General features: G+C 41.7%; 2 long non-coding RNA genes across 4 annotated transcripts in view; one reads left to right on the top strand and one right to left on the bottom strand.

The window, feature by feature from the left end:
- Positions 1 to 683: 683 nt before the first annotated feature.
- LOC147375573 (uncharacterized) overlaps positions 684 to 14,190 on the top strand; it is a 224,562-nt gene continuing 211,055 nt past the window's right edge. The window contains exon 1 of one of the 3 annotated variants that reach the window (XR_015160221.1): positions 684 to 1,162. This is a non-coding gene — a long non-coding RNA (uncharacterized LOC147375573). The remainder of the gene's footprint in view (positions 1,163 to 14,190) is intronic. The other 2 variants (XR_015160222.1, XR_015160220.1) reach the window with 2 other exon arrangements.
- On the bottom strand, positions 6,259 to 7,542 carry LOC147375575 (uncharacterized). Its single transcript, XR_015160224.1, has 2 exons — positions 6,877 to 7,542; positions 6,259 to 6,411 (listed from the first exon to the last, which is right to left on the bottom strand). It is a non-coding gene; the product is annotated as an uncharacterized LOC147375575 (long non-coding RNA).

Below are 14,190 nucleotides of genomic sequence, written 5' to 3'. Positions count from 1 at the left end.
CAACCCCTCTGCCCCCAAATGCTTTAGGAGCAGAAGAAATCTGGTGCCGAGTTAAACAGCTACTGCACAGGCTCTGTGCATAATGAGCACTGATACTGACCACATGATTGATGCGGGACAATTTAGTCACAGGGTGCCCAGAAGGGTGAGGGGTATGGTCAGAAAAGGCTCATATAACTGTCATTCAGTCACACATTTACCCAACAAATATTCATTGAGTACCCAGCCAGAGACAAAGCAAGATGCTAAGTCCTGTGGGAGTTATAAAGTGGGATGAAATTAGGAATTTACAGCCTCTAATGTGAATAAGGAACATTTCTTGAACTCTTATATTATGCTAGACACTGTTCTAAGCCTTAGACATGTGTTAGGTCTTTTGATCTTGACAACCAGTAGTATAGGTTGCACGTTATTATTATCAATACATTTCTCATTATTCACATGGGAAAGCTAAAGCAAGGGGGAAATAAGGCACTTGCCTAAATCTCTAGAACACGTGCTACCAACGGGGAGACAAGTGAAAATCTCTGAGAGTGAGATCAAGGTAATCATCGGTCAGATCAACTAAACCTGTAACATGTCTTCACCAAGCAAGCTTGCTTTAACTGTTGCTACAAAAACCTTGCGTGTTCTCCAAGCATCAGGTAGCTTAAACAAGTTGTTTGTCAAGAACTTGGAGCCAGCTGTGTCCAGTTTAAGTTCAAGCCAGTTAACTGGCTTAGGACCACCAGCCCTCTAATTGGGCTTGAACAAGTGTTTGCCCATGACCTTTTGACATCAGAGGGCCCAAAACTCCACCCTCAGAACATGCTAATGTCTCCATTTCTTGAATCTTCAGCCTATGAAGAAGCCTATAGCATAGTTTTGCCTGCGAGAACAATTATATCACTTTCTAATTTCCAATCACCTTTTCCCATGCTTCCCACGCCTCGGCTTTATCCCATAAATACCCCCAACCCCTTATTTCAGGGGAGGCTGGTTTGAGAGTTCTCCATCTTTCTGTTTGGTCACCTTGTGGATGAGCCCTTTGGTGCAAAGTTTGGCATCTCAGCATTTGGTTTGCTGTATACGTCAGAAAGCAACCTGTTTAAGTAAGAAGAGGATGTTGGGCGTGCACCCAGTCTTCTGTAGTGGAGCAGGCCAAGGAGAAGAAACTTGCAAGGTAGGAGCATATGAGACTGCTCTGGGGCACAGGCAATATGTGGAGTGCAATGGGAGGTGAGGGGGAAAGCATGGCGCCAACCTGGCATTGCTAAGTCGTTTCAGTCGTGTCCGACTCTGTGCGACCCCATAGATGGCAGCCCACCAGACTCCCCCGTCCTTGGGATTCTCTAGGCAAGAACACTGGAGTGGGGTGCCATTGCCTTCTCCAACCTGGTATACCAACCTGGTATAAATATATATAAATATATATATTTACTGAATATATATATATATATTCAGTAAAGAGCTAGAGAATATTTTAAAGCACATGAGGTTATGTAATAAAAAGAATAGTTTAGAAAAAAATGACACAGCAGAAGAGTTGAAGGAGAGGGAGAATGAGGGCAGGGGAATAAAGGTAGGACCCCAATGATTCTTTGATCTTCCTTGAAAGAAGAGTTAGGGTTAGCTTGTTTCTGCAATTGATATTCTTTATAACTCTCTTTCACATTTAAACTCACTATGGGTTTCCCAGGTGGCACAGTGGTAAAGATTATGCCTGCCAGTGCAGGAAATGCAAGAGACTTGGGTTTGATTCCTGCCTCAGGAAGATCCCTGGAGTAGGACATGGCAACCACTCCAGTATTCTTGCCTAGAAAATTCCATGGATAGAAAAGCCTGGCGGGTTGCAGTCCCTGGGATCGCAAAGAGCAGCACTCAACTGCACATGCAGCAGACGTCTACATGCTCACTATAGAAAACTTAGAACATGCAGGAAAGTGTAAAGACAAAAAACATCCATGACACCCAATACTCCAAGGTAACTACCATTAATATATTTATTTACTGCCAGGCTTTTTTCTAGGCATTGTTCTCTAGGTGGGTGGAGAGATGACGTGCGGTGGATAAATAGAATTGATTGAACAAATTGGAATTATGTTGCTTAGAATCCTGCATTCCCCTCTCCTCCCCACCATGGTCATATCGGGAATGTTTTTCCCCTTCTATTAAACCTTTCTTTAAACAACCATGTATTTGGTTGATTGAAATATGGCATAATTTAAGTAATTTGCTATTGTTGGATATGTTCTTTGGTTCCTACTTGGCTTTTGTAGTTGCAAATAGTGCTGTAGGTAACAACCTTGTATGTTGATCTTACCCCTTATCTCTGAGTATTTCCTCAGGTTTAATTCCTATGACTGAAATTACCGGGTTAAGGGGGCTGAGCATTCTTAAGGTTCTTGATCTGTATTTCTAAATTGCTTTTTGGAAAGACTGCAACAATTTGCATATCCACCAGCCCTGGGCAAATGTTCTGCCAGTGGATTGTACATTCTGCATCAGCTTTTAAATATCTAGCCCTGAATTGTGTTGGTTATGCCAGACCACAGTTTCAAATTGGATTTCAAATTTTTTGACTTGGATCATGTGTCAGATCAGGACAGTTCTTTCTCGAAGCCAGGTTTGTGCAGTAGCCCGAGTGCTTGATAAGGAGCTGTTTCTGTCGTCGGTGCAGAAATGAAATTGACGTCATCGACCATTGCTGGACAGAAAGGAATACAACTTGAAGAAAGCTCTTTATAAAGAAAGGGAAGGACTGGCTTTTCAGACACCTTATTTTTAAGTCTACTTCAGCATAGGCAATCCTGATGATTTGGGGCCTGATTACCACACATTTTTAGCCCTGTCTGTCTCTTTCTGATGAGATGGGATTTGACCAATTCATTTTTCATTAACCCCTGTGCCAGAAGACTGAAAGAAGGAGCAAAAGAGAAAGAAAATCAGAGATGCCCAAGCTTTTTTGGTTTTCTTTTTTGATTGATGGATGAATAAACTCAGAATGTAAGTGAACACTCTAATAGTCCTTGCTCTTTGACACTCAAATCACAGAAAGTTGAGAGGTTGTCTTAGAAATGATTGGGAAGAATTTTTTTTTCCGATCATAATGATGTCTGATTTTTCTAGCTTTGGATAGTACATGTCTAGTCTTTTTTAAACCTCTAACATACAGAAGTCCAAGGGACTCCCAGGGTTTTGTCCATTTCATCCTACTCATCCTCCTAGCATGTCCCAGTTTATCTGTGTGATGAAGAAGAGGGGGTGAATTAGGTTACTGTCCATTCTAACCCCAGTGAATCTTTAATCCTAACATCTTAATCCAGGACAAATGCCCTATGGGGAAGATTGAAGGGAGCAGGGAATCCTGGTGTTTTGACGTTTCCCATAGGCAAACTATAGTTCCTTCCCATTATAGCTACACTATGCTAAGCGCTCTGCAAATATTATCACATTCATTCCAAATGATGACAGGCACTATTAATAGTGCCGGGGTTTACAGGTGGGGGAACTGAGTCACATAGGCGTTAAGTATTGGATTGACCAAAAAGTTCGTTTGGGTTTTTGGTGAAATGTTACAGGAAAAACCCAAAGGAACTTTTTGGCCAACCCAATTCCGTGAAGGTGTCACAGAGCTGGTGAGTTGTAGACATGTGTTTCAAACCAGGCCAGTCTGGGCCCAAAGTGAGGGCTCTCAACCACTGTACTATGCTGTCTCCACAATTACAGCTTTTTCTCAATTAGCCTCTGAGTGGTCCAAAGCCCGCTGACTCTGCTTCCCATGATTGGCTCTGTCAACAGATGCATATGTCTCGCCAGCCTCAAACCAGGGCTTCCCAGGTAGTGCTAGTGGTAAAGAACCTGTCTACAATGCAGGAGACACAAGAGACACAAATTCAACCCCTGGGTTAGGACTTTCTCCCGGAGGAGGGCATGTCAACCCACTCCAGTATTCTTGCCTGGAGAATCCCATGGACAGAAGAGCCTGTTAGGCTACAGTCCATGGGGTCTCAGAGTCGAACACAACTAGAGAGACGCAGCGTGCATGCCTGGCCTCAGACTGATGGTGGAAACACAAGCATATCTCATGGTGTTGGCTTGCAGCATGAATAAGATGTTGTTTGTAATGAATAACTCTCTTCATTTATTGGCATTTGCTAGCTGGGCAAGTTGACTCTCTGTGCCTCAGTTTACCTATCTGTCAAATGGATGTGATAGTATCCATTTCAGGGGATTGTTGTGAAAGTCAAATGAATTAATACATGTGAAGTACTCAGTATCTAGCACAGTGACACTACTCTTTAAATGTTGTTAATATCATTACATCACATTATAAGCTACAACTATTTACGAGGCACTGTGCAAAACACTGGAAAAACAAGGTTAAACAAGACAGGTGGGTCCCTCCCCTCAGGTCTAGTGGAGGAAATTTTTTTGAACTAATACTGACAAATGATAAACGTTAGGAGTGTTACAAAGAAGAACTATGGGTTGCTGTCAGAGCGACCAGTAAAAAGCTCTAACCTGATCCCTAACTGGAGATCAGCAAAGTCTTCCATAAGAAGGTAGCTTGGCATAGCAGACACTGAAATTTCTCCCCAGGTGTATTTCTCCTTACTTTCTGTATTCTCACCTATTTTCTTCACCCCCAATATCCAATCCATGAACAAGATATACAGGCTCTTATTGTAAAATAAACCCCAGTTTTATTCAATTCCACCAGTATTACCCTTTCTTGAACCACCACATCCACCTTGCCTTCTGCAGGAGTCTCCAAAGGTTTTCCTTCCATGCTTTCTCTCTGTCATATCTGCTACCCATTCTCCATAGCATCAAGAGTAATCTTTTAAAAATGTAAACATAAATTAAAATGTCCCAGTGACTTACATTTAAACTGAAAATCTGGGGCCCTTACCCATGGTTTATAATGCCCTAGGTGATCTGCCCCACTTACCTCTCTGACCAATGGTATACCTGCCTGTCTCCATCACTGTGCCCTAGGAATAAGTCTTTTTCCTCTTGGCTTTACAAAGCTTGTCCTGCCTCAGGACCTTTGCACATACTGCTGCCTCTCTCTGGTGTATCCTTTTTATCAGTGTCACAGCTCCAGTAACTAAGAGGTGATCTAATCAACCTGTAGAGATCTCCCACCCAACCACTGCTCTCCAGAGAGCCCTGAGTTCCCTACCCCATCTTTGTTTTTCCAACAATCACCAAAATTATCTTGTCCATTCATTGCTTACTTGTTTCCTCTTTCTCCCCAGTGCTGGAATATAAGATAAACAGGATCTAGGGCTCTGCCTTTTATTCACTACTGTCCCCATCATCTAAAACAGTGCCTGGGACTTCCCTTATGGTCCAGTGGTTAAGAATCCACCTTGCAACGCAGATGACACAGGTTCAATTCCTGGTCAGGGAACTAGGATCCCACATGCCGCAGACAAGCCCATGTGCTGCAACTAAAACCTGACCCAGCCAAATAAATAAATATTAAAAATCAGTGCCTGACACACAGTAGGTACTAAATAAATATTTGTGATCCAAATGACTGAAGTTCTTTTCATCTGAATCCTAGAAGGAGGATGAGAGTTAACCAAGTGAAGATGAGGAGCAAGAATCTTCCGGGCAGGGGAACAGTATGTTTAAAGACCTGGAACTTCAGGAAGAGTATGGTATTTTAAGGGAACTGAAAAGGAGTGCAGCTGGAGTGCCAAGGACATGGAACAGGTTGAGGCTGGCAGACAAGTAGGGCCAGAGCATCCTGGGACCTGCAGCCATGCTGAAGATTGTGGACTTTTGTAAGGGCAGTAGAAGGCTGTTTTAAAGCTTAAGCCACAGACTCAGGTTAGTGTTTCTAAAAGAACTCTCTGTAGTAAATGGATTGGCTTAGGGTAGATTTTAACACCAGGTCATAACTCCCTTTCCCTTGCCTCAATCTGAGCAAAACCTTGTAGGGTAGACAAGAAACACATGATTACTTCCAAACTGCAGGGGTAAAATTAAAAAAGCAAAGATTCCGAGAGTATAAACAAATTGCTGATGGTCAGCATGACTTGATTCTGACCTTCCCTGGCTTCAAGCAGCCATGAACAAAGGACACGGGAAGTGCGTATAGGGAGCACCCGGCTGAATGCCCTTGGTGTCTCTCCTCCTCTCTGTCCTAGGGAGGGGGGCATCAGGCACAACATACATTAGAACCCATGCTTGTAATAAATCTTCTGCTTCCCTGTGAAAAGACCATCATGAATCTTGTCTATTAAAGAGCTTCTCTGCTCTGTGAATTTTAACAACCTTCTTTAGTGTAGAAATTCGGCCTTTTGTTGTCCACGTTTGAAATTCAAATCTTGGGTGAGTAGATATATTACACCACTGAGGTACAGGAGCGGGAAGGCCATCCATCCATCCACCTCCATTTAGGTCATTCCTTTTCACCTGTAACGGATGAATCCTCTGCCCTGGTTTGCTTCTACATCCCTGTTCACCCGCCGCCCCCACCCCCTACCCCACAATGAGAGCCCAGAACACTGACTGCTGTGGTGGGAGGAAGAGAGGTAACTGCTACAGGTGAGGTGCAGTACGAGCCGGGTCCCATTTAATCCATCAGCAGCAATCCCTTCCTTGTTTTTGCTGACTGAGAGATCTAAATCGCATGTTTCAGGTAAAACGTACCAACACGTTGGAATTAAAGTCAATAGTCTCTATTCTGACTACCCCCACACCAAATCCACCCCCATCATCCCTTACATTGTCAGAACCACCTCCCCAGTGACTCAGCCTCAGATTTTTCTCCCAACTATCTCATGCTCCATTACCATCAGTCATCTGATGGAAACAAATCTGGTTAGGTTTCTGCCTGGCTCAGAAACATTCCCTGGCTCCCCACTGCCCACAGCTTACCATCTAATAAGGAACAAAACCAATCATGCTAGAAGAACAATAAGAGAAGAGGCCTGTTAGGGCAACGGGAGGTGTGGATGATTCATGATGCTTTTGCTGCAGGAGCAGCGGCTGAGGGGTGGGGGCTTGGGGGTGGGGAGCACGGAGACTCCACAGAAGGCGGCTGAGCTGGATTTGGTGATGGATAGAGGGGTCTCTTCTAAAAAGAAGGCGGCAACATGAGCAAAGGCACTGAAAGGCTGAGCCACGGCTTCGGCTGCCCCTGGGACACATAACCGGTTGTTATTGCGCCACGGAATCTTTCTCTCCGAGCTCTGAGGAGCAGCATAGCAACAAGCAATGATTTGTTACAGCTAGGTTGTCAGGCAGTTTATCTGATGTTAGCGTCCACGTGAACTGCATGATGATTTATGAAACTCAATTTCTTCACCAATACAGGCAAACAGATTCAGCTGTGCAGTTAGGAAGAGCTTGGGGAAAGGCAGCCTCTAGGGACAGACTGAGGCTACCCTCCCCCTATGGCTCCAGCTCCAGCTCCACCTCCATGCCGTGCTGGTTGGGATCAAGGCTCTGGAACACAGCTACAGGGCTGGGGCTGAGCTTGCAGGCTAGTAAGGAAAATGATTAAAAAATAAACCAAAAAACAATGCTGGAATTCAAATGCCATGGTGTTGCTGTGGTTTTTCCCTTTTTGCCTTCTGGATTTGGCTTTGGAACTCTCTCTTTTGGCTAAGGAAGGGGTATCTGTGTCCTGGGAAAGTCAAGGAGATACTGCAAGGGCACCAGTAGAGGGGTTCAGGGGAAGGGAGGCTTCCTCTGTCTCTGAGGCAGTCCCTAGCCTAGACTTAAAGCTAAAGGGGCAAAGAGTCCTGAATATTTTTCCAGTTCAGTTCATTGGGACCATAGGGCTCCACAGAGGCACTGGGTCTAAATCATAGCTAATAAGAAAGAGGATCCATTTGCCCAGGCTTGTTCTGTATGTTGCTTTCATCAAACTTGGCAGCTTAAGGTCAATGGTATTTGGAGATTGTCCTTGAGGCTAGATTGGTCCCAAAGTATAGAATTGCCAGGCCCCAGGGTCACAAGGAAGACTGATTCATGCTCTGTGAATTTTGTGTCTGGGACTCTGGCAAGAACTCACAGTAAGAAACAAGGATATGATACAGTTAGTTCCAACTGCCTTCAGCCCAAAGCAGAATTGCTGCTGATAAAGGCACACTAACTTGTCCTAGGCTACCTGCCCCTTTGGCACTGCTTCTGCACAGCATTGCATGTCCTCTCTAGGCCTGTGTATATATTAGCCAAGTGACTATATGAGTCACCATATAACAGTCAAGTGATCTATAGACCTAATGCAGTTTCTATTAAAATCCTAGCACGGTTTGGTAGACATAGACAAGCTTATTCTAAAATTTACGTGAAAAAGGAAATGTGCTAGAAAGGCCAAAATAATTTTCAAGAAGAAGAGTGAAGTGTGAATAAAGACTTTTCAATGTTAAGGCTTAATAGTTACAGTAATCAAGGCAGTGTGGTATTGGTAGAGAGAGAGGCACACAAATCAAGGGGGCAGAACAGAGAGCCCAGAAAGTGACCTGCAACATATGCCCAAGTGATTTTTGACAAAGGGGCACAAACAATTTAAGAATAACCTTTTTAACAAATGGTCCTGGAGTGATAGGATGTTATGAATGGTGTCTGCCCCATACTCCCACAAATTCATATGTTGAAACTCTAATCCCTAAGGTGACTATATTTGGAAGATAGGGCTTTGAGGAGGTATTTAAGGTTAAATGAGATTCTAAGGATAGAGTCCTAATGCATATTAGAAAAAGGAAGAGATCTACGTTCTCTCCCTTTCTCTCGCCCCTCCCTTCTCTATGTGAGCACACAGCAAGAAGGGAGCTCTCCGCAAGCCAGGGAGAGAGGCACCTTCACCAAGAACCCAACCCTGATCTCATGCTTCTAGAGTTCAGAATTATGAGAAAACAAATTTCTGTTGCTGAAACCTCCCAGCCTATGATAGTTTGCTATGGCAAGCTGAGCTGATTAACAGACATCTATAGACAAAAAAAGAGCCTAGACCCCACACCTTATAAAACCATATTAATGCAAAATGAATCATGGACTCAAATGGAAAGTGCAAAACTATAGAACTTTCAGAGAGAAACATAGAAAATCTTTGGAACCTAGGACCAGGTGAACAATTCTTAGACTTGAGAGTAAATGCATCATCTATAAAGGAACAATTCAAATATTTTCATCACCAAGAAAATTAAAATCATTTGCTTTGTGAACAACTCTTTTAAAAAGATGAAGAGATAAGTATGCAGACTGGAAGAAAGTATTTGTAAACCCCCTATGGGACAAAGTATTCCTATGAATAATATGTAAGGGATGCTAAAAACTCCACATGTAAAAAGTCCCAATTAGAAAATGAACAAAAGATACAAATAGATATTTATCAAAGAAGATATACAGATGGCAGATAATCGCATGAAAAGATGTTCAGCATCATTAGCCAATGAGGAAATATAAAGCCATAATGAGATATCACACACTCCTATCAAAATTGCTAAAATTAAAAATGTGATAATATCAAATTTTGGGGAAGATGTGGAAAAACTAGCATACATTGCTGGTTTTTAAATGGTACAGCTACTCTAGAAAACAGTTTTTAAAAACGTTAAACATAAATTAATCATATAACCCAGCAATTCTACTTTCAGGTAAATATCCAAGAAACATGAAACACACACATACACTTGTTCATGAATATTCATAGAAGCTTTATAATAGCCAAAACGAAGAAGCAAGGAATAAACAAGATACCTGTTAGTGAATGGATAATCAAACTGTGGTTGTTGTTGCTATTGTTGTTCACTCAGTTGTGTTCGACTCTTTGTGACCCCTGGACTGCAGCACGAGGGGCTTTCCTGTCCTTCACTATCTCCCAGAGCTTGCTCACACTCATGTCCATTGAGTTGGTGATGCCATGCAACCATCTCATCCTCTGTCATCCTTGTCTCCTGCCTTCTATCTTGCCCAGCATCAGGGTCTTTTCCAATGAGTCGGCTCTTTGCATCAGGTGGCCCAAGTATTGGAGCTTCAGCATCAGTCCTTCCAATGAATATTCAGGGTTGATTTCCTTTAGGATTGACTGGTTTGATCTCCCTGCTGTCCAAGGGACTCTCAAGAGTCTTCTCCAACACCACAGTTTGAAAGCATCATTTCTTTGGCACTCAGTCTTCTTTATGGTCCAACTCTCATATCCATACATGACTACTGGAAAAACCATATCTTTGACTAGATGGACCTTTGTCAGCAAACTAATGTCACTGCTTTTTAATACACTGTCTAGGTTTGTCAAAGCTTTTCTTCAAACAGCAAGTGTCTTTTAATTTCATGGCTGCAGTCACCATCCATAGTGATTCTCAAGCCCAAGAAAATAGTCTCTCACTGTTTCCATTGTTTCCCCATGTATTTGCCACGAAGTGATGGGACTAGATTCCGTAATCTTAGGTTTTTGAATGTTGAGTTTTAAGCCAGCTCTTTCACTCTCTTCTTTCGCCTTCATCAAGAGGCTTTTTAGTTCCTCTTAACTTTCTGCCATTAGAGTGATGTCATCTGTATGTCTGAGATAATTGATATTTGTTTCTCCTGGCAATCTTGACTCCAGCTTGTAATTCATCCAGCCAAGCATTTCACATGATGTGCTATGCATATAAGTTAAATAATCCAGGTGACAGTATACAACCTTGACATACTCCTTTCTCAATTTTGAACCAGTCTGTTGTTTCATGTCTGGTTGTAACTGTTGCTTCTTGACCTGCATACAGGTTTCTCAGGTGGCAGGTAAGGTGGTCTAGTATTTCCATCTCTTTGAGAATTTTCCATAATTTGTTGTGAGCACAACTAACACAGTAAAAGGCTTTAGTGTGGTCAGTGAAGCAGAAGGAATTCTGAAATTCCCTTGCTTTTCCTGTGATCAAACTGTGGTACATACATACAATGAAAATATAATGATACTTTTTATAACATGGATGAATCTTAAAAACATTATGCTGCTTGTCCCTGCTCCTTGCCTCTTAGAATATCCTTGATGTGCTCAGCTGAGTGTTCTGTGGGCCCAGAGTGTTTACTGTTTAAAAAAAGTATTCAAAGCCATTCCAAGCCCCTTGAAGAGCACAGTTATGAATAAGGAAATAGGACCACCATTTTGTTGGTCTTCAGAATTGAAGCTATGGTTTGAGGGATAGCTAGGGGATATTTGTATTGTGCTGCTAGAGGTGAAATTCATGAACAGACAGAAGAAATATATTTATCAAGAAATTTGAGTTTCATCCTTGATTAAGGTAGGGACAAAGCAATACAAAATTAGACTGTGATAATGTAATTCTCATGACTTTTAGGACAGCTTCTGAAAAACCAGTCTTTGAGTTCTAGGGGCTGCATGGTTGCAAAGCTTAAACTTAAGGGAATTGAGGAAGGGAACCCCTAGAAGTGGTAACCTTCTAGTGGTATAATTTGACTCAACTGGGGGATCCTTGGCCAGTCTAGACAGAAAAGATAGATACATACAGTGTACTGGCCATTCTAAGTTGGTAAAGCAATTTATTTGGTTAATTCTGGTAAGGAAGGAGATTCTGGCACGCTAAGTAGTTACATGACCCTGAGCAGCCAGTGTCCCCCAGCTTCTTACAGGAACAATTTGTGTTCAGTCACTCCAGATGGAGTATTAACCAGTCTGTGATAACTTTGGATGGCCATGGATTCCTCAGCTATACTGACCAGCTCCAGGTATGCCTAACAGATGCCAGCAGGTTTGGGTAACTCCTTGAACTCCATTCCCCTATCTGGAACTGCAGTTTTTCCTCCTGAAGGGAGAGTTACCAGTAAGTGCAGGTCATAAACTTGCATTAAGTCCCTGCCCGTCATCCATTCAGCCAGTCTCTTAACGACGGTACAGTGCAGTGAAACACTGGGATCAGCCCCTCCCCAAAGGCCACGACCCTGATGGAGCTCTGAGAAGATGGTTGAATTTAACTTTGTAAAAGAAGTCAAAGTCACCACAAGGCTTCCTTAAAAGAACGTGGGAGTGTCAAGATCTGTTGTTTCTTTCTCTGTGCTGCTCAGAAGGATCTGAGGCTGTGGGGTGAGCTGATCACAGAATCAAGGTGTGCTGAAGTCCATCCTGTGCTCTGCCCCACTGGCTCCCTTGGGGAGTCCCAGAAGTGATCTGAGCCCAACTTTTAGTCGGACAGACTGACTTCCGAGGGAACACAAGAAGCCAGACATGGAAGACCATATATTGTGGAGTTCCATTTATATATCATATCCTGAAAAGGCAAATCTATGAGACAGAAAGTAGACTGGTGTTTGTTTAGGGCTGAAGTGGGAGCCAGGAGTGAAAGTGGGTAGGATGTATCCGTTAAAGGTTATGGAAATGTTCTAAATTTTCACTGTGGTTATGGGTGCAATTCAGTAAATTCACTCAAAATTATTAAATTTGTATAAGTGAATTTTATGTAGGTTGCACCTCAAGAAAGCTAATAATTTTTAAAAATTGATTTTTAGTTTGAAAATTTACAGAAAAACTAAGAAATGAATAGTATATTCAGTACACAGCTATAGCTTTAAGGTAATAGAAATTGGGAAGACCCTTTGTTCTATACCCTCAAGTTCCATTCCAGCCCCTAGATTCCTTGATACTAAGATACTGAATTGAAATTAAAATTTAACATGTAGAATCACAAATACAGTGGGTCTGTCATTATCTCACGACATGTTGTATATTCAGATGTTCAGACCTTCCTTCACTAGAGCTATCATTATTAAAGAAATTACAGCTTTTTGGAGAAATCATTCCACAGTAGAACTTCCATGTCCAACTTGAAACCACTTCAATAGTAAAAATCAAAATGATTCATCCCATACCCATGTTCTGATCTTGAAAGAAAAATTTTACCCAGTGCAAAATTGTAATTGTAGTTTTACAATTTTAACTTGTTCTCTGGCATCCTTAAATTCATCTTCAGGCTTGAAAAGTGGTAGAAGTCATCACTTCTTGCAAAGAAGTTCAGCTATACTTAGAGAACAAAATAAGCCAAACTAGAGAGTTCTAGTGAGAGATCAACATGTGAGTTGCCATTATTTGTTTGCTAAAAATATGTTTACTATAGTAGAACATATTTTCAGACTGCCAAGATGTGGAATCCTCAACTCATTCTTTTAACTCTCCATCTGTTCAGTGCTCTGCCACTTTTATTTTTATAATGTGAGGATAACTTAGTCTCAGTAGAATAAGAGACTAAAATTACAATATGGTGTGTGTTTATCTATCTATATAGATATATTTAAACAAGGTATAAATATGAACACACACATATACATAGTCTAAGGAAAAATATATCATTTGTAGCTTCAGAGGTATTTTTAACAGCTAATTATTATTTTTTTTAATTCTAAGGAGGACACTCTACCTTCAGTGGTCATGGATGATATTATATTAAAATGTTTGAAAACCATTTTTGACTAAAAAGCAAGTTGATGTATAGGACCATTTGGATGAAGAAAAGAAGACTTGGGTTCTGGTCCCTCATGTGAGCCAGTTACTTGTATCTTTAGGCCCCCCTTTTCTCATGTTTGAAGGACTATTAAGAGATTTAGGGAAGATAATCTCTAAAGGGGCTTCCCCGGTGACTCAGCCGATAAAGAACCTGCCTGCAATGTGAGAGATCCAGGTTCAGTCCCTGGGTCAGGAAGATCCCCTGGAGAAGGGAGTGGCAACCCACTCCAGTATTCTTGCCTGGAGAACTACATGGTCAGAGGAGCCTATAGTCCATGGGGTTGCAAAGAGTCGCATAGGACTGAGGGACTAACACACTAATCTCTATAATGCCTATAAACCTAAAATATGACCCAGAGACTTTTTTTTTTAATTTTAAATAGATCTGTTCAACAAACAATTGAACAACAGTTTTAAGATACTTTATAACATTGTAGAACTACAATGTTTTGGAGTCAGAACTCTGTCTCTTCTACTTTCAAATTTCCTACCTTAGTCAAGTTATTTCATCATTCTGAGCCCTAATTTCATTACCATTAAACATGAGGTTAATAATGTATACTTCATAGTGATGCAGTATGGTTAAAGTAACACTAACCAATATAAAATATAAATTCCCAGGCCTTGATGGATTAAATGCTAGATATTTATTTCTTCCTCTTAAAAGATTTTAGTAGTGAAAAGGGACCGAAGCTGCTTCTATTAATACACAATTTTCCAGGTGTGTGTAGCAGAGAAAGGAAGAGTGA

Source organism: Bos grunniens, chromosome 3 (assembly GCF_055505025.1).
Source record: "Bos grunniens cultivar Pamir isolate PY7600 chromosome 3, Bosgru_T2T1.0, whole genome shotgun sequence".
Classification (NCBI taxonomy): Eukaryota; Metazoa; Chordata; class Mammalia; order Artiodactyla; family Bovidae; genus Bos; species Bos grunniens.
Note: the sequence above shows the minus strand (reverse complement) of the source record. Positions and strands in the feature narration are given on the sequence as shown.